This window comes from Macrotis lagotis, chromosome X (genome assembly GCF_037893015.1).
Source record: "Macrotis lagotis isolate mMagLag1 chromosome X, bilby.v1.9.chrom.fasta, whole genome shotgun sequence".
Taxonomy (NCBI): domain Eukaryota; kingdom Metazoa; phylum Chordata; class Mammalia; order Peramelemorphia; family Peramelidae; genus Macrotis; species Macrotis lagotis.
Genome location: NC_133666.1, coordinates 209,037,468 through 209,065,002, shown reverse-complemented (window position 1 = coordinate 209,065,002; position 27,535 = coordinate 209,037,468). Strand labels below are relative to the sequence as shown.

The window sequence follows — 27,535 nt, the reverse complement described above, 5'->3', positions numbered from 1 at the left end:
ATTTTATCTCATTTGATCCTCACAATAACCCTTGTGTTTAAGTGCTATCATCCCTGTTTTACAAATGTGTAAACTGCTGCTTAGAGTGATTAATTCATTTGTTCAGGGTCACACAGCTAATAACTGAGGCAGGATTTAAAGCCTAGTAATAGTCCAGAGTAGTCAGTTCTCTATAGACCATAGCATTTTTCTTAAGGACACTAATCACCAAGAATCATACAAATTAGGTTTGTTGTTTGATTCACATAGAAAAGAAAATTTATCCTCTTATCAAGATACCAATTAAGATTTTTCAAAATTACATCCATACATATATTCCATATTCATGCTTTGTCTATTTAGAGATTGTATTAATATGGAAAGAAACAAAAACAGTTCCAGTCATGTTCAAGCTTCCTCTCTAGAAGGGACAGGAAGGAGTCAAAACTAATGAAATTATGTATCACATTTTAAAAAAATAGTGCTAATAAAGAGTAGAATGGGTATGAACTTGGGTATATATAACTGATAATCTTGCAATTGCTCATTTATTAGTATGAATGTAATGGTATGGGAATGTTATACTGATGAAGCCAGAAGTATTAGCTGATAGTGATATTTCTGTAATTTCTGAAGAATTCATCCTTTACTGTTAAGTCGATTTACATAAGTATCAGGCACTAATCACTAGGAATAAAAAAGGGCCATATGACAAACCCTGCTATCAAGAAACTCAGTCTAACAGGAGAGACAACATGCAAACAACTACATTCAAATAAGATATGGAATAAATTGTAGATAGTTAACGGGAAAGTAATCACTAAGGGGGATCAAGAAAGTCTACTTTTAAAGAAGGGAATGCTAATCATGGGAGAGAGCAAGTAAAAATGCATTGAGTCAGGAGATGGAATGTCTTATTTGAGAAATAGCAGAGATACTATTATCCCTAAATCACAGAAATTATGGAGGTAGTAAAATATATGAGGAATGAAAAGGGTGGTAGGAATGTATCCCTGAGAAAAAATGCTAGTCAAATGGAGGCTAGAATGGAGTGAAGTTGAAATAGTCCTGGTGTGACATGATGTGGGCCTGCACCAGAGTGATGACAGTGTTAGAAGAGAGAAAGGGACTTAATATGGAAATGTTAAGCAAAGTTAAGTCAACAGAACTTAGCAACAGACTAAATATGTAAGGGGGAAGAGTAAGAGAGAAGTTGAAGATGACACAGGTTGTAAGCTTGGATGCCAAGGAGAATGGTAGTATCCTCTACCCTAATAGGAAGTTATATAGAGGTAAGGCCTTGGAGGCAAGTAAAATGGGACATTGAGTTTAAGATGACTACAGGGCATCCTGTTTGAAATGTACAATAAACAATCAGAGATGTGAGACTGGAAATCAGAGAAGAGAGAGTTTAGGATCAGATAAGTAGGGGGGCGGCTAGGTGGCGTAGTGGATAAAGCACCGGCCCTGGAGTCAGGAGTACCTGGGTTCAAATCCAGTCTCAGACACTTAATAATTACCTAGCTGTGTGGCCTTGGGCAAGCCACTTGACCCCCTTTGCCTTACCAAAAAAAAAAAAAAGGATCAGATAAGTAGATTTAAGAATCATCATCAACAGAGGTCACAATTGAAAGAGCTGATGAGATCAGTAAGTGAAATAATGTGGGGGCAGCTAGGTGGCACAGTGGATAGAGCACCAGTCCTAGAGTCAGGAGTATCTGAGTTCAAATCCAATCTCAGACACTTAAAATTATTTCACTGTGTGACCTTGGGCAAGTCATTTAACCCCATTGCCTTAAATAAATTAAAAATTAAAAATAATATGGAGGGAGAAAAGGACCCAGGACAAAGGCTTGGAGAATACACATGCTTGATGAATGTAACAAGTCCAGCAAAAGATACTGAGAAGGAGCAGTCTAAAAGGCAAATGGAGAAGCAGGATAGAGCAGTGTCACAAAATGTAGAGAAAAGAAATATCAAAGAGAAAAGGGTGATCTACAGTGTCGTGAGGTTTGAGAAAAGGCTGTTAGGTCTGACAATTAAATCATTTGTTACCACTGAATCACAGTTTCAGCCGAATGATGTTAGAAGCCAAACTGTAAAGAGTTGTTTGTTTTTTAAAAAGACTGGGGGAAAGGAAGTCATGGCATCAATTGTAGTGGACCATCTCAAGGAGTATACCCACAAAAAGAAAAAAAATGGGGAGAAGATATAACAAGTAAGTGTTTTTTGAGGACAGAGGAAACAGGCATGTTTATAGACAGTAGAAATGCAGCCATTAGACAGGGAAATTTTGAAGACAGGTGAGAGAGTGGGGATGATAAGGTGGACAATCTTAAGGAAAAGACTGAAAAAGGATCATTTATGAATTTTGAGGGGTCTGCAACCTGTGAGATAGGAATAGAAGAAAAAATAACAGCAGAAAGCAAGTAGTGACAAGAGGGGAAGAAGAGAACTCTTGATGAATGGCTTCATTCCCCCCCCCCCATAAAATATAAGGAAAAATTCTTATCTAAGAGGATAGGAGAAGAGTAACCATGAGAGGTTTAAAGAAGAATAAAAAGATTTTGGAGAGTTGATTAGGTAAGTATAAAAGGATTGCCTTAACAGTAAGGGCTCAATTGAGATAATGTCACATATATTTGTAGTGTACCCAGTCAACACGGTTTTATAATTTTCTCCAATTTCATTCAGCAGCACGTGAGTTGGAGCAAATGCTGTGAATGGTAGTAGTAATCCAAAATTGAGGTTTGCCCAGGCAAGGTTGGCAATAGGATGAGGGGGCAAGAGATTTGAGAGACAAGGATAATTATAGAGTTAAACTGGTTCACCAGGTTGAAGTTAGGCACAAGGGTGATAGCCTAGGAAACAGCTGAGGGATTAAAAAATTAGGGGTTGTTAAGAGGCACACACACCACTTAGTAAACCAATGAAAGCCTATTGTAAATGGCAGGTTTTGTTAATGAGGAAGATCAGACTTCGATTTGATGGGCCACCTATCAATGAAACAGACACACCTGCACAGGTGGAACTGGAGGATGAAGCTGCAATGGATGTATTCCAGCAGCAGACGGGAGGTGTCTACTAAAAAGAGACCCTGCAACTCTACTGTGAACTGTGATCACAAGGAAAAAAATACATTCACAATTAGAAAAACAAGATTTGGCTCATCTACAACCTGACTACTGCAGTATAATTTTCTCTGTTCTTTGATTCCCTTCCCCCATCCCTTTATTGAAAATAAAGTAACAGGGGCAGCTGGGTGGCTCAATGGATAGAGCACCGACCCTGGAATCAGGAGACCTGAGTTCAAATATGGCCTCAGACACTTAATAATTACCGAGCTGTGTGGCCTTGGCCAAGCCACTTAACCTCCATTTGCCTTGCAAAAAACAAATAAAATAAAGTAACAGGCATAATGCACAACAACAGGCTGCTGGAGAATAGAGGATGCTGAGTAAGATTAACCTCTTCTGTTGGTTTATCAGGTTATTACTTTGCTAGTTTTCTTTTGTTGTCTTAGACTATGGAGACAACTGAAATCAATTTATCTCTTGAGCATAATTCCCATTTTGAAGAGGTATGAAAGGTCATGATGGGCCAATCAGTCGTGACACTGCTTTGAATCTTTTTTAGAGAAAACTTAACATTGCAGGAAGGAAGGTGGAAGGGTGGGCCTAACCCATATTGTAACAAAAATGCTATTAGATAGTAGCCCTATTAAATTAAATAGCATGCTTTAATGGTATGATCCTAAGAATCTTCTAGAGGGCCTTCTACAATTTTAATTCTTTTAAGGTTTTTACTGGACTTTTTTTTAAACTGGGTTTTTATGGAAGGGGCAATACTAAGGGGGGGAGAAAAGAGAAGGACAAAGTCACCACCATCACCAATAAAAAAAATAACAATGAAATTACAATTCACTCCTTTCCCACCTAGCCTCTGACTAAGGTGTCACTATAATAAAGAATAAAGAAAAAAAAACTTCAGCAGGACCAAGAAAAGAAAAAAAGACTTCATAAGGACTAAGAAAAGAAAAAACTCCAGAAGGACTAAGTTTCAAGTCTCATTAATATGCTCCATGTAGTGAATGATCTGCAAATCTTTGCAATTCATGGTAGGTTTCTTTTTTTAGGGTTTTTTTTTTTTTTGCAAGACAAATGGGGTTAAGTGGCTTGCCCAACATGGTAGGTTTCTTAATACAAGGTAGTAATGATGAATCAGAACAGAACTGGGCAAAATTGACAGCACAGATGATGGCACCTCCAATAGAGTCACAGATTTCTTCTGATGTGAGGAGCTATAACTAAGGAGTCATCATTCTTTTGTATGCAACTATCCTGGAATCTAAGCTACTACTAGGCTCTCCCTGTATGAACATACATTCAGTATTCTCTAATCCACCTGCCAAACCCTCCCTCTCCCATAGAGCTACATCAGGAAAAGCAAAGGGAATCTTTGCCCCTGTAGAGGCATCTGTGGATGGGCTATCTCCTTCTTTCCCAGGGACTAGATAAGGATTCTCCCTTACCCCACCCAGGGACTTAAAAATTCTACCAAGCGAATTTTGTCCTTTTTCTTCTAATACACACTTACTGTAGTTAGGTAGCAACAGTTTTATCTCCCCAATGCTATTACAAACACTTATACCACCCCTGATCTTCTAAATTCTCTTGAAGAAGGAGTTGTCCCAATAATTTCAGAGGAAAGGAAGCCAGCTATTTAAAGGGGAAATTTGTGCTACTTCCCAAGTATTTAGGAAGTCCTCCCTCAGGGCAAGGAATGGATAAGATAAGCTGGTCTTATATTAAAAAAAAGATGCATTCATATCAGCTAAATCATTCTGGAGCCTGGATTTGAGAAACCACTGGAACAGAGAATCCTTTCCCTTGCTAGGATAGTCTTTATCACAGACACGACTTCTTTGAAGAAGTCTTCTATAAAATGAGGAGTATAACAATGTAGTGTTTCATTAGCAGGGGCAAATCTGCTGCCCTGAGGAAATGTCCTTTTGTCAGCTGGGGATAAATTAAGGACTACTTGGATTAGATGAATGCTCTGACTGGTCCAAAAACTTCAATTGGATAGAAATAACTTGTTTTTCTTTCTTTAAGAGAATCATGCCCTATGCCCAGCACAACATGGAATCCCCTACTCTGGAGTCTAGATTGGCAATAAATCCACTCCCCAGTCTCTGCTGGAGTCATTGTTAAATTGCTTCATTGGTTCTGACTCCAAAGGAGAGAGTCTTTAATTGCCCAATTCTGTGCTCTCCAGACTCTGGACCATTTAGCTATCCCCATAGCCACCATCCAGAAATTGGTGTAGATAAAGATCTTCTCTATGCCCCATCTCTCAATCTCACATCCCAGCCATGCAGACTATAGCTCATTCCCCTGAGAAGCCCTGGCAAGACCCTTATTCCCTAGTTATACTTCTCTCATAGCAGATGTAATCATCAGCATACCAGGCAAAATGGTATTCCTCAGTAGTCCTTGTAGGTAGAAACCCATTGGACCCAAGGAGGCATGGTTCTAGGATCTGGACTGGGGATTTCAGTATAGTTGCTATCTATTTGTGAATGAGGAATAACACCAGAGGGCCCCAGGCAAACTATTTGAATACCATTTTCACAGGGTAAGTAGAAGCCTCCTATGTTCTATTGATCTTATAAGGACCATATCATCATTCAGTCTATAACAGGCAACTCTGGACAAAGGCAACTCAGTATCATCAATTCAATAGAGACCCAATAATAGAATTTTCACAGGTATGCTTTAGAGTGGCTGCTTTAGAGAACCTGGGAGCTTCAGATGCTCAACAATTACTTATTCTGGTTACCTTTTGGTGCTTGCCAAAAGACTCCATTCAGCCTGATCTTTATGGTCAGAGACTTCAAAAATCATGGGTTTTTCAGGTACATAAAGGTCCAAGAGAAGAGACTGACTTCTAAAAACTGCTTTGCATTAGATTTTTCAAGATATAGCCACTTGAAAGAGGCAGACCAAACATCAGGAAATTAGATAGGAAATTGTGGGTTTTCCAAACCTTTAGAGCACAATATTTCTAACCTTCCTTCTTAGATTGTGGGGAAGCAAGACTTAGCTTATTCTGTGCTAAAAATCCTCTGGGTTTTCTCTACCCACTCTATTTCCATAAACTGTTTGGGCTAGATTCTGCTTTTTCTTGGGGTTGATTTCTGATCCTTTGTCCCTCAAATGGAACACAATTTGATCTAGGGCCTCTGTCACTGTGGCCTCATCTGACCTGGTCAGTAGTATGCCACATCAATGTAATGGTATACATCAATGTCCTCAGGAAGGGAGGCCTCTTTCAGGTCTCTGCTTACCATCATTTAACAGTATAAGGGAGAGTAGAAGTAGTTCTGTAGAGGGATGATGAAAGTATAAGGTACTCATTCCCAGGTGAAAGCAAACTACTGACTAGTCTCAGAAAAAGGAATAGAGGGAAAAACACTGACAAGATTATAGCCTTGATGAGGTCAGAAATAGCTGTAGTGATGAGTGTGACAACTTTGTTGGGTCCTTTAAATCTACTATATATTTCAATTTGCCATCTGCCTTCCTCAAAAGTAATGCAGATTTATTGTAAAGGGAGCTGACATAATGTAATGCTTCAGTTTCATTTCATTAGAGAAATATTTTTCACTCTCTGAGAAACCTCATAATGGTAACTACATTGGATGGTTTAGATAATTTTTAAGGGTTTCCATGTGGCCCTGCTTGGAATTTCCCTTGAGGTTTGTGGAAAAGACCTTTGACTAAGCCCATAATACCCCTCCACTCAATTGTCTGCCCTTTATAGTTTCCCCTAAAAATCAAAATGGGTTGGTGATTTTGTAGGATACCTCAGGTTTGGCAGGGACTGCAAAGTTCTGGTGCTGAATTTTTCTGTAAGTTTTAACCTCAGTAATAGGCTATTTAGTTGTTTTCTTATCAACCTTATCAAACTCATATTTCAGAATCAACCCACAAAGCTCTGGGATCATTGATTTCTACTCACTTAAGAGGGCAGTGAATTCTGAGATTCCCCTTCCAAGTCCCAGCTTACCCATTTACATTGACAATTGTATAACCAGGAGATGGATAACTAATCCCTGAAACCATTCTTTGGGGGCTTCATGTTTAAGATGAGATCTAATTACCCCTGTGCCTGGCAGGGCATTAAGTGTGGCAAGTCATAGGGAGGGAACACATAAATTTAATCTCTCAAACCCATTTTCTTTTCAATCTTCACCTCTTCCCTTGCATATCTCCATGGAGGGGTAGGATTGATCATTGATTACAGTGGAAATTCATGTTTATATGGCCACATGGAAGAAATTCCCATATTAGGCAAGTAAAAAGGGACTTCTAAGTAAGTGTTCTCCTTTTGGAGATTCTTAACAATTTTAGGTGATTGAAAAAGTACATTCTCAGAGAACTTCTCTGGCCCATGCAAGTAAATTGTGGAGATCTGAGGAAATGTCCATATTGATTCCATTAGACACACCCTCGAGGGCCATCTCTCTTCAGTGACAGACACATCAAGTGTCTATTTGAACTCTTTCAAATAACCAAGCTCCTTAGTGGAGAGAAGTGTTCACTGCTCCTTCAGAACTGGGAGGCACCTCTAAGGCAGTGTTAAGTCATGCTGGCTGCTAAGATTCTCAAAACTCTCCCTTACTCTCTTCCTGTCTTGCTTTGCTCTCAGCAGAAACTACCATGAGCTAGTGACTGAAGCCTTCAGTCTCCGATCTTCTGCTTACTTGCCCTTCCAGGTCCATTAGTTGCCTCTCAACTTTTATTGCACATTTCCTGGAATTTGAAAGTTTAATTGCTGAATGTTTATCATACTGACAATTCAACTCATTCAAAATAGTCAACACATAGCAGGGAATGCCAAATGTGTTGCTTGTTAACCCTCCTAGGTAACCTTTAAGACCCACTGAGCTCATTCCTCTGCCTGACCAGGAGCCTACTGCCTCTTGTTCCAGAAAGAGTGCTTCCTGATCATGAAGGCTCTTGCAACTGGTTGCTATGCATTATCCTACCACCTGATCCCCTTATGCTCCACTTCTGCAGCACTTTTCCCTAATTTTAACCACATTGTGACCCAAAGTGCCATTTCATCTCATCTCATCTAATCCCATCTTGCTCTAATTAAGTCAGATGTTGAAGGTGGTTCTAACACCAAAGCTCTCTTAGTTGAGGCTTGATATCAGGATGAAATGATCCTCGCAAATCATTCAACAGTTGACAAATGGTTTGCTTTGCCCAACATAGTAAATTGCCCCCATGTAGCAAGGATTCAGTGTCACTTAACTTCTCTGGAAACTCCCTCCCCTTATCTCAGTATTGAAACATATCTGGGCCTCCGGACAGGTTACAGTGAAAGACATGACCATACCCTTTGAATCTGGTCTGTGTCCTGAACATGAAAAAGGGTAAAAATCCCACATGTACAAAAAAATTCATAGCAACTCCTCTTGTAGTGGCAAAGAATTAGAAATTGAGGGGATGCTCATTAATTGGGGAATGGCTTAACAAATTGTGGTATTTGTATGTAATGGAACACTATTATTGTTCTATAAGAAATCATGAGGGATGGGATTTCAGAAAAGTCTAGCAACAATATGGGGTGATGATCAGCCATGATGGACATGTTCATTCCAGCAGTGCAATAATCAAAGGTAATTTTAGGGGATTTGTGATTGAGAATGCCATCCATATCCAAAAAAAGGAACTGTGGAATATAAATGAAGACCAAAACTTATTATCTGCAATTTTTAAAAGTTGTCTTAAGTATTTTGTAATTCTGTTATCTCTAATGTTTTCTTTCTTCCTTTTGTATATAATTCTTCTCTCACAACACTTCTTTCACAACTCAATTTCGATCCATGCTTAGCATGGTTACAAATGTAAAGCCCATATCAGATTGTTTTCGGGGGGGAGGGAGGAAGGAAGGGAGAGAGGGAGAAAAACTGTAAAACCTCAAATCTTGCAAAAAAAATGATTAGTACAAATTACCATTGTTTTATGTAATTGTACAAACAAATAAAATATTTATATAAATAAAAAAAGAAATATACCAAGTTGCTGAGACCCCTATGGTATATATGTGGGGCCTTAAGTTAACGAGGAAGCTGAGTCAGGGTAATAAGCCCATCCACTGCCAGGAACGCTTTTTTTTTACTTTTAGTGAAAACTAATCCATGTAGAGGGAAAGATGGATTGGTCTAATTTGTTTTGGGGAAAATGATGGTAGGAAATACTTCTTTCAAAGAGGGGGAGAATACATGGGGGGGCAGAAACAAGGAAAGGAAAAGATGGGGGAAAACAATTTCACTTCATCAGGGTGCCCAAATTAAGTTTATACAAACAAGAAGGATGATATTGAGGTGGAGGTGTAGCAGACAACACTTGATTGAGCCTCATTCATCTGAAATGGTCATAGGAAGGAAGAATATACACACGTAGTTGAATACATAAATGCATTTCACTCAATAGAGAAACATAAGCAAAAGGGGAGAAATAAAAGAAAGGAGTGAAAAGGAAAGTAGATAAAAAGGAGGGAATGTTCTAAACAAACTAAGCAGGTACAAAAGTGTTCATAACAAATGTTGTAGTAACAATAAATTGAAAATGGAATATTCATCAATTGGAGAGATAGAATTATAATATACAAGGAATATTCATGAGCTATAAGAAATGATTAAGGAGATGGTTATAGAGAAATCTGGGGAAACTTATGTGAATTGAGAATGAAGAATAGAATCAAGATAGTAATTTATAGAACAACAGTGTTGTAAAGATGACTTTGAAAATCTTAGAAACTCTGATCAACGCAATGATCAATCATGGTTCCAGGGCACCTCTTGCTGGAAAATAACCTTTTTTTTGAACATGGTCAGTGGGATAATTTGTCTTGCTTGACTATAAGTATTTTAAACTGGTTTTGTTTTCCTTAATTGAGTTTCCTGCTACTGAAGGAATAAGAGAAAGGTTTTTGTTGATTAAAAACAAACATAAAAGATAAAACTAAAAAAGCAGCATTATCTATAGTGGGCCTTTATAGGAAGCCTTTATGGTGAGACCAAAAGGAAAAGCAAAGAAGTCTATTATGTTCATTACTGATAAATAAAATGGTTGAAATCCTAGTTTTTGTGATGAGACAGGGAAAAAAATTGAAGGAATAAATACAGGCAAAGAAGAAACAAAATTACTGCTCTCTTGGAAGATGATGTGTTGGGAATCCTAGAGAGTAAATTAAAATATTAATTGAAATAATTCAGCAAAGTTGCAGGCTATAAAATGAATTCACATGAATCATCAACACTTTTGTATACTGCCACCAAATAACTACAGAAAGTATAAATTATTTGAGAATCTACTTGCCAAGACACATAGAGAAATTATATGAATACATCTACAAAACATTTTATTGAAAAAAGATATTAAATGGTTGCTCAAGAGATGATCAAGCCAATAAAATAAAAATAACAATACTACCTAATTAAAATATTTAATTCTATAGCAATTAAATAAGCAAAGAATTACTCTTTAGAGTTAGAAAAATTAAAATTTGTCTGTAGAAACCAAAGGTCTCCTCACTCAGAGTTTGTAATCTTGTTGAGATAAACATATCAAGGAATTATAAAATAGCAAAATGCAGAAAATAAATGACAAAATTCAAATTAGATGCCTATGATAATGGCATAAAGGATTGTCAGAGAATTGATTAAATGATGGTTCTAGTTATCAAGGAAGGATGATGGTGATACTTTTAAATGAATCTTTATAGATAGAAAGTTTTTGGACAGATAAAGAAGAGAAAGGGTATTTTAACACCAAAGGTTAGTAAAGAAATTAATGGAGAATACATTCCTAATGCTCAGAACCAGGGATTGACAGGAGTCTGTAGCAAATTGTATTACTCTGTAAAAATTTGACTGTTGAATGTCTTTTAATCTCATGATAAAAAAAAAAAACTTGTTAAAACCTGTAAAGACTCATTTTCCTCCTCAGTCTCTTGCTTTTCTCCTTGATCTTGAAAAAAATTGCAGATGTATTTTTGTCTTTACCTCTGTAGTACATTTAAATTCTGGGAGGAACTTACCCTGGACTGAGTCCCTAGAGCATACTTGCTAATTCTCTTCTTGAATTCTAAGAGGGTTGAAGGGTTGGGTTGTCTTCCTGATATGAGATTTTAACAGAGAACTTCCCTTCATGATTATTAATTGATATTATTTAGTCAGCCATACAATTTACTACCATTATATATAGAGTCCAGGGGAAAGTAGACCCTTACACAGAAAGCCCATAAGCAAAGGAATAACTCAAAATAGCTTCATTTTGGTAGTTTTTTTTATCCTTCATGGCATACTCATACACAGAAACTATATGAATATAACTGCAAAACACTTTATTGGAAAAAGACATTACACCATCAACTTCCAGACAAGATGGTGCAGAGAAGACAGGCACTGTGCTAAGGTCTCCTGATTTCCCTTCAAAAATAACATGAAAGAAACCCTCTTAACAGAAATTCCATAGACAAAAACCCAGAAAGAGAATCTAGAAGGAGAACACCTACCAAAAGCTCTGTCTTAAGGGACCATGGGTGAACCAGGAGCAGAGAATGGAGAGCAGAGAGCCAGTGGGGTCAGGGTGAAGCCAAAGGACCAGGCTTTGGTGAGTGGTGGGTCTGAGGATCAAATTTAGCTGCAGAATCTTTGGCTGGGGAATAGAGTTCTGGTGAATCCCAGCTGGGCTGGAGGGTGAGTTCCAGCACAGAGTTGCAGATCACAGCTGGACATCGACCTACTGGACTGGGGGGGGGGGGGCTGAGCTACATACTTTTAGCAGAGCCCTCTTCCCAGAACAAACAGTATTAGCTTCCCCACTCCCCACACCCTCAGACTCAGGTATGGGCAGCAGAGCTCCCTCAGCTGAAAGGGAGATTAACTTCCTCAGGGTCCAACCCATATTGTTCAAGTATAATTCAGACCCTGCTGCCACTGTTCCTCACCCCCTTCAGGCCTAGGGAGAGGGCCTCAAACATTCCAGAGAAAGCAAAAAGCATCCTCTACTGGCTGAGCTATTTGGAGTTACTAAACCAAAGGCGCTAGGGTTTTCAAAAGCAAACCTCTGAGAGCTAGCCCCTCCTCCAGCACAAGATCCTAGGAAAATGAAGACAAGTCAGCCCATTGAGAATTACTTTTAAGACACAGATCCTAACCCAGAAAGATCTAGAACTTCTGAGGAGACTATGTTTTGGTCTCCAGCCCAGAAAGACTTCCTTGAAGAAATTAGGAAGGAGTTTAAAATCAAAGGGAAAAACTGGGAAAAGAAACTAAAGAGAAAATTAAGACATTGCAAGAGAAAAATAGCATCTTGCAACAAGAAAACAAATCCTTTTAAAATACAACTGGACAAATACAAAAAGAGAATAGATCTCTCGAATCCTCAATTGGGAAAATGCAAAAATAAAATGATTCTCTCAAAACTACACTTGAGCAAATGGAAAACTTCAAAAATAGAACTGACCAACTGGAAAAGGAGTTGCAAAAGGTAAATTAAGAAAATCTTCTCTAAAAAAAGAATAGAATAGATGGAAACTAATGACTTCATGAAACAAGATTCTATTAAAACCAAAAGATCAAAAAAATAGAAGAAAATGTAAAATACCTCATCAGCAAAACCACTGCCCTCAAGAACAGATTGAGAAAAGACAACCTAAGGATTATTGGTCTTCCTGAAAATATTGAAGAGGAAAAAAATCTTGGACTTAATATTACAGGGTTTAGGCATGGAAAACTGCCCTGATAACACAGAACCAGAGAGCAAAATACTTATTCAAAGAATACATTGATCTCCTCTGGAAAGGGATCCTAAAATGAAAACACGAAGTAATATTGTGGCCAAATTCTAGAACTATCAAATAAAAGAGAAAATCCTGCAAGCAGCCATAAAGAAACAATTTAAATACCAAGGAGCCACAGTAAGGATTACACAGGACCTGACTGCATCAACATTAAGGGATAGAAGGGCCTGGAATGAGAATGTTCTGAAGAGCAAGAGAGCTTGGAATGCAGCCCCAAATCCACTATCCAGCAAAACTGAATCTTCTCTTCCAGGGGAAAAGATGGACATTTAACAAAATGGGAGACTTCCAACTTTTCCTGATGAAAAGATAAGAGCTAAATAAAAAATTTGGACATCAAATAGGAGACTCAAGAGACACATACAAAAAAGTAAAAAAAGAGGGTAAAGGAAAAAAAAACTGCTATCCAATAAGATGAAACTGGCTATATGCTTACCTGGGAGAAAGATTCTCATAACTCTTGAGAATTGTAACTCTATTAGAGATATACTTAACCAGAAGTAATGGACACTCATAACTTTTCTGTGACTCACATAGAATGATTTTAAAAAATACCTCCTTAAGGGGGGGGCAGTAAGTAGACAGGAGGATGGAGGAGATTGAATAGGCTAAATCTCATTACATTAAGAGGTACAAAGGACCTATTGCAATAGAGAGGAAGAAGGGAGGAGGTGTGAACCACCTGAATCTTACTCTCATCAGATTTGGCTTAAAGTTAACATACATACATACACTCAGTTAAGAAATTGATCTTACCTTTCAAATATTAAAAGGAGAATTAACATAAGGAAAGGAAGGAATAAGGGGCAAAGGGAAGGGGAAAAGAAAGGGGAGGGGGGTTGGATATAGGAGGGCAAACACACTGAAGGTGGTGGTATTCAGAAACAAAATACTGCAGAATGTGGATAAAGTGAAAAAAAGGGGAAAACTAAAAACAGAGGTAAGATAGAATGGTGAGAAATAAAGAGTTAGTAATTATAACTTTGAATGTGAATGGGATGACCCTCTCCCTTAAAACATAAATGAAAGGGGCAGTTAGATGGCACAGTGGATAGAGCACGGGCCCTGAAGTCAGGAGTACTGAGTTCAAATCTGGCCTCAGACACTTAATAATTACCTAGCCATGTCGCCTTGGGCAAGCCATTTAACCCCATTTGCCTTGCAAAAACCTTTTTTTTAAAAAAGTAAATGAATAGCAGAGTGGATTAAAAACCAGAATCCTACAATATGCTGCTTACAAGAAACTCATTTGAAGCAGAGAGATACATATAGAGTAAAGGTAAAAGGTTGGAGCAAAATATATTTTGCTTCAACTGAAGTGAAAAAAAGCAAGGGTAGCAATCCTTATCTCAGACAAAGCAACTACAAAAATAGATATCATTAAAAGAATTAAGGAAACAAACTATATCCTCCTAAAAGGTACCATAGACAATATAGTAATTTCAATAATAAATATGTTTGCACCCAATGGTATAGTATCCATATTCTTAGAGGAGAAGTTGAAGGAGTTACAGGAAGACATAGACAGTAAAACTCTACTTGTGGGAGACTCAACCTCCTGCTCTCAGATTTCGATAAATCTAACCATAAAATAAACAAGAAGGAAGTTAAGGAGGTAAATAGATTGTTAGAAGACCTAGATATGATAGACCTATGGAGGAAATTAAATAGGGATAGAAAGGAATATACTTTCTTTTCTGCAGTACATGACACTTAAACAAAATTGATCATGTACTAAGTCATAAAAAAACCTAATAATCAATTGCAGAAAGGCAGAAATAGTGAATACATCATTCTCAGATCATAGTGCAATAAAAATCACATACAGTATTGGGCCAAAGAGATATAGACCCAAAACTAATTGGAAACTAAATAACCTCATTTTAAAGAATGAGTGGAACAAACAACAAATTATAGAAAGAATTATTTCATCCTAGATAATGACAATAATGAAACAACATACCCAAACCTATGGGATACAGCCAAGGCAGCTGACAAGGGATATATTATAGCTTTAAATGCTTACATGAATACATTAGAGAAAGAGGAAATCAGCAAACTAAATATGCAACTAAAAAAATTAAAGAAAGAACAAATTAAAAAACCCCAATTAAATACCAAATTAGAAATTCTAAAAATTAAAGGAGAAATTAATAAAATCAAAAGCAAGAAAACTATTAAACTAATAAATAAAACCAAGAGTTGGTTTTATGAAAAAAAACAATAAAATTGATAAACCTCTGGTCAAATTGATTAAAAAAAAAGAAAGAAGAAAACCAATTTGCTAGTATCATAAATGAAGAAGATGAACTCACCACCCATGAGGAGGAAATTAAAGTAATAATTCAGAATTATTTTGCCCCAACTCCATGCCAAGAAATTTGATAATTTAAGGGAAATGGGTGAATACAAAAATATAAGTTGCCCAGGTTAAATGAAGAAGAAATTAAATACCTAAATAACCCTATCTCAGAAAAAGAAATTCAACAAGTCATTATTGAACTCCCTAAGGAAAAAACCTCTAGGGCCAGACACGTGAATTCTATCAAACATTTAAGGAACAATTGGTTCCAATACTACATAAATTCTTTGGAAAAAATAGATGAAGATGGAATTCTGCCTAACTCTTTCTATGACACCAATATGGTGCTAAACCAGGAAGAGTTAAAACAGAGAAAGAAAATTATAGGCCTATCTCCCTGATGAAAATAGATGCAAAAATCTTAAATAAAATCTTAGCAAAACCACTACAAGTTATCAATAGTATAATACATTATTCCCAAGTAGGAATTTATTCCAGGGTTGGTTCAATATTAGGAAAACTGCTAGTATAATTAATTATATGAATACCAAACCTATCAGAAATCATATGATTATATCAATAGATGCTGAAAAATCTTTTGATAAAATATAGCACTCATTCCTCCTAAAATACTATAGAGCATAGGAATAAATGGATTGTTACCAAGAATAATAAGCAGTATCTATATGAAACCAGCAACAAGCATTATATGCAATGGGGATAGGCTAGAGGCATTCCCAATAAGATCAAGGCTGAAACAAGGATGCCCATTATCACCACTACTATTCCATATTGTACTAGAAATGTTAGCTTCAGCAATAAGAGAAGGAAAAGAAATCGAAGGAATTAGAATTAGGAAGGAAGAGACAAAAACTCTCACTCTTGTCAGATGACATGAGAATCCCAAAAAATCATCTAAAAAACTACTAGAAATAATTAGCAGCTTTAGTAAAGTTGCAGGATATAAAATAAACCCTCATAAATCTTCAACATTTCTATATATTACTAGCAAGATGCAGCAGAAAGAGCTAGAAAGAGAAATCCCATTCAAAGTGACTTCAGACAATATAAAATACCTGGGAGTCTACCTGTCAAGGCAGACTCAGAAACTTTTTGAAAACAATTACAAAACACTTCTCACACAAATAAAATCAGATTTAAATAACTGGGCAAACATCAACTGCTCATGGATAGGCCAAACTAATATAAAACAACAATTCTACCAAAATCAAACTACTTGTTTACTGCCCTACCAATCAAAATTCCAAAAAAAATCCCTTTAATGAGTTAGAAAAAACTGTAAGTAAATTCATATGTGAAATAAAAAGTTGAGAATTTCCAGAGATTTATTGAAAAGAAGTGCAAAAGAAGGTGACTTAGCTCTGCTAGATCTGAAATTATATTATAAAGCATCAGTCATCAAAACTGTCTGTTATTGGCTAAGAAATAGAGTGGTGGACCAGTGGAATAGACTAGGTGCAATAGCAAGAAATGATTATAGTAATCTGCTGTTTGATAAACCCAAAGAGTTCAGCTACTGGAATAAAAATTCTCTCTTCAATTAAAAACTGTTGGGAAAATTGGAAGTTAGTATGGCAGAAACTTGGATTAGATCAACACCCCACAACCTATACCAAGATAACATCAAAATGAATACAGGATTTAGACATAAAAAACAATATTATAAGCAAACTAGGAGATTAAGGAACAGTTTACCTGTCAGATATATGGAAAGGGAAGCAGTTTATGACCAAGGAAGAGATGGAGAAATCATTAAAAACAAACTAGATAATTATGATTACATTAAATTAAAAAGCTTTTGTATAGACAAAACCACTGTAACCAAGATCAAAAGAAATATAGTAAGTGGGGAAACAATTTTTGCAACAAGTATTTCTGATAAAGGAGTCATTTCTAAATTATAAAGAGAACAGAATCAAATTTTTTTTATTTTTTTTTTCAAGGCAGTGGGGTTAAGTGGCTTGCCCAAGGCCACACAGCTAGATAATTATTAAGTGTCTGAGGCCGGATTTAAACTCAGATACTCCTGACTCCAGGGCTGGTTCTCTATCCACTGTACTACCTAGCTGCCCTAGAATCAAATTTTTTAAAAAAATAAGCCATTCCTCAATTGACAAATGGTCAAAGGATATGCAAAGGAAATTTACAGTTGAGGAAATCGAAGTGATGCATAGTCATGAAAAATTGCTCTAAATCATTACTTATTAGAGAAATGCAAATTAAAGCATCTCTGAGGTACCACCTCACACCTTTCAGACTGGCCAATATGACCAGAAAGGACAAATGATCAATGTTGGAAGGGATGTGGAAAATCTGGGATACCAATACATTGTTGGTGTAGCTGTCAACTCATCCAACCTTTCTGGAGAGCAATTTGGAATTATGCCCAAAGGGCAACAAAAATGTGCATACCCTTTACTCTAGCTATACCACTACTGGGTCTATACCCTGAAGAGATTATGAAAAAGTAAAAATATCACTTATACAACGATATTCATAACAGCCCTGTTTGTTGTGGCAAAACTGGAAATTTAGTGAATGTCCATCAATTGGAGAATGGATTAATAAACTACAGTATATGTATGTGATGGAACACTATTGTTCTATTAGAAACCATGAGGGATGGAAATTCAGGAAAGCCTGGAAGGATTTGCATGAACTGATGGTGAGTGAGATAAGCAGAACAAGAAGAACATTGTACACCCTAACAGCAATACGGGGGTGACGATCAACCTTAATGGACTTGCTCATTCAATCAGTGTAACAATTAGTCACAATTTTGGGATATCTGTGATGGAGAATACCATCTGTATCCAAAGAAAGAATTGTGGATTTTGAACAAAGACCAATGACTATTACCTTTAATTTTTTTAAAGAACCCATTATCTTATTATGTAATTTTTCTATCTCTTATACTTTATTTTTCTTCTTTAAAGATGATTTTTCTCTCTCATCACATTCAATTTGGATCAATGTATATCATGGAAACAATGTAAAAACTAATAGATTGCCTTCTGTGGGGGGTGCGGGAGGGAAGAGAGATTAGGGGAAAAATTGTAAAATTCAAAATAAAATCTTTCTTTTATTAAAAAAAAAGACATTAGTTGCTCAAGAGTTGATCAAACCAATACAATAAAAATAACAGTACTGCCTAATTAGCTCCTCCCTCAGAGTATATTATTTTGTGGAGATAAACATATCGAGGAATTATAGAGTAGCAAAATGCAGAAAATAAATGGCAAAATTCAAATTCAGTGCCAATGAAATTCATTCAGATAGTAGCTTTTAAATTAGGCTCTTCATAGATCTTGAACCTTTTCTCATCATATCCATTTGTTCTTTGCTCCTAATATGCTCATTGCTGGTAATTACTCCCATTCCAAGGATAGAACTTTAACAGTGATAAGGGTGGTGGCAGTGGTGGGGTGAGTAACTGAAATAATTTCTCCTTTCTGTTACCAGACACTTGAATCACCCTTTTGGACCTGAACTAGCATTATTTTGTAGATGATCCTCAAGGCATGAAAAAATTTCATTAGCCAATCTGAACACATTTCCTGTGTGTTCTTAGTTGATTAAGTACTTTTCCCATGCTTCATCCAAAATCTGTGATTGATTTACTACTTGGTTAAAATATCAAGACTTAAAATCTTTACATTTTAGATATAGTTGAGTAATGTAATAAATTCACCTGATATCCCCCACTAACATTTACTGTTTCTGTATGCCTGCCCATCTCATTGAACATTTCTTTATAACAAAGAAAAGCAATTAATTGTTTTCCATCCAAAATTATTTTATCTTCAATTTGTTTCTCTCCCTTCCCCAACTTCTCATCCATCCATTTAAAATATAAATGTATAATTCATTACCAGTGTGAAGTCATGGAAAAGGAAAATCTTCATTCTATCCTATCTCCTCCCACCGACACCACCACCACCACCACCACCCCAAAAAGAGAAAAAAATATATATTTTGTTCTGCAAGCTCTACAAGTCTACCTGGAGATTGATGTCATTTTCATCATAAATTATTTGGAACCGCAGTGAATTATTGTGTTGATCAGAATCATTCACAGTTCGTTATCTTTACAACAAATTTCAATTAATTCAAATTGTTCTCCTGTTTCTGCTCACTTTATTTTATATCAGTTCATTTAATTTTCCCAAGTGTTTTTTTGAAATAATCCCCTTCATCCTTTCTTATAACATGATAGAATCCCATCACATTCAAATATCATAATTTGTTCATTCATCCCATCAGTTTCCAATTCTTTGTCACTACAGAAAGAATTGTTATGGATATTTTGGCATACATGTATCTTTTCCCCTTTTCTACTTTCTCTTTGTAATATAGAACTAGAAGCAATGTTACCTGGTCAAAAGGTATGCACAATTTAATAGTTTTTTCAGCATAGTTTTAAATTGTTTTCAAGAATGCTTAGACTAGTTCATTTCTCCACCAACAGTGTACCTGATTTCCCATATCTCCTCTGGCATTTGTCATTTTCATTTTCTGACTTCTTGGTCAATCTGAGGTTATAAGGTGATACCTCAGAGTTGTTTTAATTTATATTCCTCTAATTGGTAATACTTTAGAGCATTTTTACATGAATTTACATAATTTTACATATTTTTGAATATATTTTTTTATTTCTTCAGATTTTTTCCCTCTGAAAACTGCCTATTCATAATACCTTAATAATTTATCAATTAATAAATGCCTCATATTGTTGTAAATTTGACTGTTTTGCGCATATTTGAGATATTAGACCTTGTTTGCATTTCCTGTTTTTCCTTCTATTTTAGCTGCATTTTCTTTTCTTTTTTATTTTATATAATCAAAATTATTCATTTTACTTTCTTTAAATCTTTTATCTCTTGTTCAGTCATGAACTAGTCCCCATCCATAAGTCTAAAAGGTAATCTCTTCTATGCTCCACTGATTTGCTTATGATAACACCTTTTATGTCTAACTCATGTACCCATTTTGAGCATCTCTTAATATACAGAATAAAATATTTATATATGACTAGTTTTTGACAGACTAATTTTCAGGTTTTCCAAGAGACTTTGTCAAATAATGAATTCTTACTTTAATAGCTGGGATCTTTGAATTTATCAAATGCTAACTTACTGTGCTCATTACCATCTGTCTATTGTGTATCTAATCTCTCCATTAATCAACTATTTCTTATCTAGTAGCAAATTGTGTGAATGATTAGAGCTTTGTAGTAAAGTTTGAGATCTACTACTGTTGGGCCCTTTTATATCTTTTTTCTATTTATTTATTTATTTATTTATTTATTTATTTCATTTGCTTGACTCTTTATTTCTACATATGAATTTTGTCATTAATTTTACTAGACTTATAAGTTAGTTAATTGATACATGATTGGTATGACAATGAACAAGTAAATTAATGCAAGTGGTATTGTAATTTTTTAATATTGGCTTAACCAACACATGACAAATATTTCTCCATTTTTATTTATATTTGTCTTTATTTGTGTGAAGAGTTTTGTAATTATATTCACATACTTCCTAGATGTGATTTGGCAGGCAGACTACCAAGTATTTTAAATGGCCCCATTTAGTTATTTTATTTTTATCCAATTACATATAACAATTTGGATGTAATACACATAAAAACAATTTTTAACACTAGTTTTTTAAAATTTTGAGTTACAAATACTCTCCCTCTGTCAGCTCTCTTCTCACTGAGAAGTCAAGTAGTTTAATATAATTATACATGTGCAGTCATGTAAAACATTTCCAAATTCATCATGTTGTGAAAGAAAACAGACTATTAAAAAAAAGAAAAAAAAATTAAAAATACACTTTAAATTGCATCCAGACTCTGTAATGACTTTTCTCTAGAGATGCATTGCATTTTTCATCATAACTCTTTTGAAATTGTCTTAGATCATTGTATTGCTGAGAACAGTTGTGATTCATAATTGATCACTGGATAATATTGCTTTTACTGTCACCTTTTTAATATCTTTGTATACAGATCTAGACTTGCTAGTGCTGGATCAAAGGGTTTGATCAAAGGTTTTATAAGCCTTTGGGCATAGTTACAATTATAGTTTAGAATGGTTAGAATCAGTTCACTATTCCACCAATAGTGCATGAGTGTCCGTTTCCCACATCCCTTTTATAATTTGCAATTTAGCCCCAACCCAGTCCCAACTTTTATGATTTTCCTTTTCTGTCATATTAGCTGATCTGATAGGCATGAAGAAGTATCTCAGAATTGTTTTCACTTGGATTTCTCTAAACATTGGTGATTTAGAGCATTTTTATATACCTATAGATAGCTTTAATTACTTCTAAAAACTTCCTGTTCATATCCTTTGACTTTTTATCATTGGAGAATGACTTATATCCTTACAGATTTGACTCAGTTTGCTATGTATTTAAGATATAAAGCCTTTGTCAAAGACACTTATAAAAATTTTTTTCCAGGGACAGCTAGGTGGTGCAGTGGACAGAGCACCTGCCCTGGAGTCAGGAGTACCTGAGTTCAAATCCAGCCTCAGACACTTAATAATTACCTAGCTGTGTGGCCTTGGGCAAGCCACTTAACCCCATTGCCTAGCAAAATAAAATTGTTTTCCAGCTTTCTACTTTTCTTCTAATCTTGGTTGCATTGCTTTTGTTTGTGCACAATCTTTTTAATTCAACATAATCAAAATTATCCATTTTATATTTTATAGTGTTCTCTGTCTCTTGTTTGGTCCTAAATTCTTCCCTTCTTCATAGATCTGATGTGTAAACTATTTTTTGCTCTCCTAATTAGCTTATGATATCATTATATATTTATATCATGTACCCATTTGGACCTTATCTTTACATATAAATGTGAGATATGGATCTATGCCTAGTTTCTGCCAAATTGCTTTCTAGTATTCTCAGTAGTTTTTTTTCAAATACTGAGTTTTTTTCCTTAAAGTCTTGGGTCTTGGTTTTTATCCAACACTACATTACTAGGGTGTATAATACTACTGTATACTAAATATATAATCTATTCCACTTATCTACCACTTTATTTCTTAGTCAGTAACAGATTGTTTTTGATGATTACTATTTCATAATACAGTTTGAGTTCTGGGATGATTAGATCACATTCCTTTACATTTTTTCATTATTTCAATATTTTTGACCTCTTGTTCTAGATGATTTTTAGTTTTACTGTCTTTAAAATCTTTAAAATAATTTTTTGGTAGTTTGATTGACACTGAATAAATAGATTAATTTAGATAAAAATTTCATCTTTATTATATTACCTCAGCCTCCCAATAAACAATTAATATTTTTGACTTTATTTTTTTTCAAAATATGTTTATTTTCTTTTTCACTTTCCTTCAATAGTCTTGTTGTAAAAGTAAACATAATCCCTCCCCCCATAAGAAAGTAAAACTTTAAGAAAAATAAAGTGAGGGGAAAAAAGTGTGCTTCAGTCTGAATTTAGATACCATTAGCTCTGTGGATAGCATTGTTTATCATAAGACCATCAGAAAAATTGCTTCAATTTTTTTTCCCCACAGCTGCTATTGCTAGCTGTATTTCCCTCCATCCTATTCCTCACCACAGAAATTTATTCCATTCTTTCTCTCTTCTTTCATTCTGTCCTTTCTCAAAAGTGTATGTATCTGATTACTCTCTCCCATGATCTTTCCTCTATTCTATCACCTACATCTCCCCTTCCCTCCCCCTGTTCCCTTTCTCCCATCCCTTTCCTCTCCTATTTTTCCTCTAGGGTAAGATAGATTTCAATTATACAATTGAGAATGTATGTTATTTCCTCCCTGAGTCACTTCCAGTGATAGTGAAGGCTCACTCACTCCCCCTCAACTTCCCCTCTTTCACACCATTGCAAAAGCTTTTTCTTGCCTCTTTTATTTGAAATAGTTTAGCCCCTTCTATCTCTCTTTTCCCTTTCTCTCGGTATATCCTTTTCTTGCCCATTAACTCAATCTTTATAATATATCATACTTTCATATTTAGTTCCCTCCTGTATATATATATATATATGTATATATATATATATATATATATATATATATATATACATATATATATATATATGATGTCCCTTCTAATTGCCCTAATAAATGAGAAGATTCATATGTGTATCATCTTTCCAGGCAGGAATACAGGAAGTTCAACATCATGAAATTCCTCAGAATTTGGTCTTCCCATCCAACCTCTCTATGTTTCATCTGGGTCCTGTTGTACTTGAAGATCAAACTTTCTGTTGAACTCTGGTAGTTTCAATAGTAAAGTTTGAAAGTCCACTCTTTCATTGAATGTTCATCTTTTCCCCTGAAGAGGATGTCCAGTTTTTCTGATTCTTGGTTGTAATCCAAGCTCTCGCCTTCCAGAACATCATATTCCAAGCCCTACGAACCCTTAATGTAGATACTGCTAAATCCTGTGTAATTCTAACTGTAGCTTCACAATATTTGAATTGATTGGTTGGTTGTAATATTTTCTCTTTAATTTGGAGTTCTGTAATTTGACTATGATATTGCTGGGAGTTTTTATTTTGGGATCTCTTTTGGGAGGTGATCAGAAGATTCCCTCAATTTCCATTTGACCCTCTGCTCCTGGGATATCAGAGCAATTTTCCTGGTTTATTTCTTGAAAAATGAAATCTAGGTTCTTTTTCTGGTCATAAATTTCAGCTAGCCCAATAATTTTTAAATGATCTCTTCTGGATCAAATTTCCAGGCCAGTTGTTTTTCCAGTGAGATATCTCACATTTTCTTCTAGTTTTTCATTTTTTGGTTTAGTTTTATTGTTTCATGATTTCTCAAAAAGTCATCAGCTTCCCTAACTCCATTCTATATTTTAAAGAATTCCTTTCTACAGAGAGCTTTTTTTTTTTTTTTTTTTTTTTTAGTTTTTGCAAGGCATGCAGGGTTAAGTGGCTTGCCCAAGGCCACACAGCTAGGTAATTATTAAGTGTCTGAGACCGGATTTGAACCCAGGTACTCCTGACTCCAGGGCTGGTGCTTTATCCACTACGCCACCTAGCCACCCCTACAGAGAGCTTTTGTATCTCCTTTTCCAGCTGACCAATTCTGCTTTTTAAGGTATTCTCCCCACTGACCTTTAGAATGCTTTTCCATTTGACCTAAACTGGTTTTTTTAAGATGCTATTTTTTCCCAGTATTTTTGAGTATCTCCTTTACCAAGTTGCTGACTTGGCTATCATGATTTTCCCACATCACTCTCATTTCTCTTCCTAATTTTTCCTTTACCTCCTTTACTTAATTTTCAAACTCTTTTTTGAGCTCTTCCATAGCCTGAGACCAATTCTCATTTTTCTTGGCGTCTTTGGATACAAGCTTTGATCTTGTCATCTTCTGAGTGTGTATTTTGATCCTCCATGGGACTGAAGTAATTGTTTATGGTTGCATTTTTTCTTCTGTTATTTGCTCATTTCTTCAATCTATGACTTGATTTTATCTCTTTGTTAAGGTAGGGTGCTGCTTCCATGGTGGATGGTCTACTGTCCTGAGCTTTTGAGGGATTTTGCAGTTGTTTTCAGAGATAACTTCCCCCCCTCCCAGGACCTCAATTCCTTCAATGTCTTATTAGAGGCTTGGACTGCTCTCCTTTGCCCAGTGCTCTGGTCTGTGGATGACCACAAGCACTGCCCTCTGCCATAGAATTGTGAGGAGGTTCCCTGCTCCTCTATGATAGTAGACTGGGGCCTGAGACAGCGACCTAGATCTGAGTAGGAGCAAAGTCCTGCCTCAGGGAGAGCAAAGAGACCTCTGCAGTCTCCCTCCAGCCCCCGTATCATCCATGGACTGAACACTCTAGAAACAGCTTCTGGATGCTCCCCAGGCCTACTACTACTTTCCCAGGGCTGGGTCTGCTCTGAGGTCTGTGCTGGACTGGGCTCTGAGTTCACTTGGTACAGCAGAATTTTCCTTCTGACTTTCTAAGTTGTCTCTGGCAATTCCTGGGCTGAGGGGTCTGGAAACTGCCCCCACTGTCACAGATCAGTGCCTTCAGGGACCCAGAAGACTGTTCTTAGATGGCTGGAGTCAGTTTGCTCTGGTGGCTGGTACGGGCCCAGCTGTGATGCAGCTCTTTATAACCCCAGTATAACAGACCATTCCTGCCAATCTTCCAAGTTGTCTTGGACCGGAAAATTGTTTCCATCAGTCTTTCTGATTTGACTAGAATTATTTTTCAAAGGTATTTGGAATGTTCTGGGAAAGAGCTTTTGGGATTGTATGCTTTCACTCTGCCATCTTGGCTCTGCCCCAACTTTTTTTTTTGAAAAGTGTTTTGCAATTGTGTTGATGTAATTCCTCAGTTTTTCTTTACAGGTAGACTCCAAAATATTTCATATAGCTACAGTTATTATAGATGTAATTTTTCTTTACATTTCTTACTGCTAGGCTTTGTTGGTAAAACATAGAAATGCTAATGATTTATATGGGTTCATTTTATATCCTGCAACTTTACTAAAGTTATGATTTCATCCAGTTTTTAATTGATTCTCTAATATTCTCTAAGTATGCTATCATATCAGCTATAAAGAATTATACTGGCGGCGGTGACCCGACGTTCCGGTAGAATCCTGCAGGAATTCATGCGGCGGCCCGCAGCGTGCTGCTCGGCGGCCCGGCTGGCCGCTGGGCCCTCGGAGGGAAACGCTATCTGTTTACAGATGATGTTGTGAAGCTGCAAGAATTCCAGCATGCAAAAATGGCAGCTTCCTGTCGATTTCAGGGCAAAAAAGAAATCTTTTTTTAAAGATATAGAAGAGAAAATGAAGAAAAAGGATCTCATTTTAAAGGAGGAATTGAAAAATCCTGCTCCATTTGTGTGAGACCCAAGATGACCTGGAGCTGATAAGAAATGCCATTTACAGGTACCTTTCTGAAAACAGAAATGTCTCCTTTGGAGAATTTAAGTTTGGACCCCTTTTTATAAGACTTTGTTATGAGCTGGACCTAGAACCGTCTTCAGTGGAACTCATCAAAGACCAGCATTTGCGTGGTTTCTTTTCAGACTGCACATCATTCAATATTCTGATGAATATGCTATTTATCAAAGGCAATTACAAAGGAGCGTTGGAGGTTTTATTAGAAATGAAAAAACAAGAGGTAAAGTTCAATAAAGACACCTACATCCTTGCTTTTGCAATTTGCTACAAACTGAATAGTGCCAATTCTTTCAGTACCTGCATGACTTTATTGGACGAAGCATTGATCAAAGAAGTAGTTTTGACAAGGCGAGCTTATGGTTTTGCTATAGCATTAGCACTGAAACAGAACCAGGTGGCAAAAGCATGATCCATTTATTCTCATATCATGAACCCAGACAGCAAAGCATGCAGTAATTTAAATATCCTTATCCATGCCCACTCAGACATGTTGGAAGGAGTCCTGCAGATCCTAGAGACATCTACTGAAAAAGCCTACTCCAGCTTTGTGAAGAAGCAAGAGTTCTCAGAGGAAGTGCTGACTACAGTGAAGAAGAAATTAGATGGACAGCCTGGTCTCCAGGCTAGATTCAAAGAGATTTGGGATAAGCTCCAGGTCTCTGGCCAGGTCATCCCCCAACCTGTGGATACAATACTTTGTGTCATCCCTCAGAGCAAGAAACCCCACATTCTCTCCTTTAACAAGAGAAAAATAAGCCACCAGACTTTACAGCCACTCAATTCATCTCTGATAGCTGAGTAGCCCTGGAAGGGAGCTAAGGTGACTTGCCCATATCATTCAAAAATAACCATGTCGTGAACTGATGCTGAGCAAGATGAGCAGAACCAGAAGAATATTGTACACTATAACAGTAACATGGGGGTGTTGTTCAACCTTAATAGACTTGCTCATTTCACCAGTACAACAATCAGGGACAATTTGAAGGTATCTGTGGTGGAGAATACCATCGGTATCCAGAAAAAGAATTGTGGAGTTTGAACGGAGACCAAAGACTATTATCTCTAATTTTTTTTAAAAAAATGTTATTATGTAATTTTTCTCTCTTTATTTTTTCCCTAAGGATATGATTTTTCCTTCAACACATTCAATTTGGATCAATGTATAGCATGGAAACAATTCATAGATTATCAGACTGCCTTCTGTGGGGGGTGGGGGAGAGGAGCGAGATGGAGGGAAGTAGGGGGGGAAGTAGTAAAATTAAAAAATAAATAAAATTTAAAAAATAAAAAAAGAATTATACTTTTATTTCTTCATTACTTTTTCTTTTGTTCCTTCAATTTGTTTTTTCTTTTCTCATTGCTGTAGCTTAGCATTTCTGGTACAAGACTGAGTTGTGCTAGATAATACTGATAATTAGCATCCTTGCTCCA

At 36.2% G+C, this 27,535-nt stretch overlaps 1 pseudogene; it reads left to right on the top strand.

Annotated features, from left to right (window-relative positions):
• The first annotated feature begins 1,801 nt into the window (after positions 1-1,801).
• Positions 1,802-26,906, top strand: LOC141498951 (pentatricopeptide repeat-containing protein 2, mitochondrial-like; annotated as a pseudogene).
• Positions 26,907-27,535: the final 629 nt, after the last annotated feature.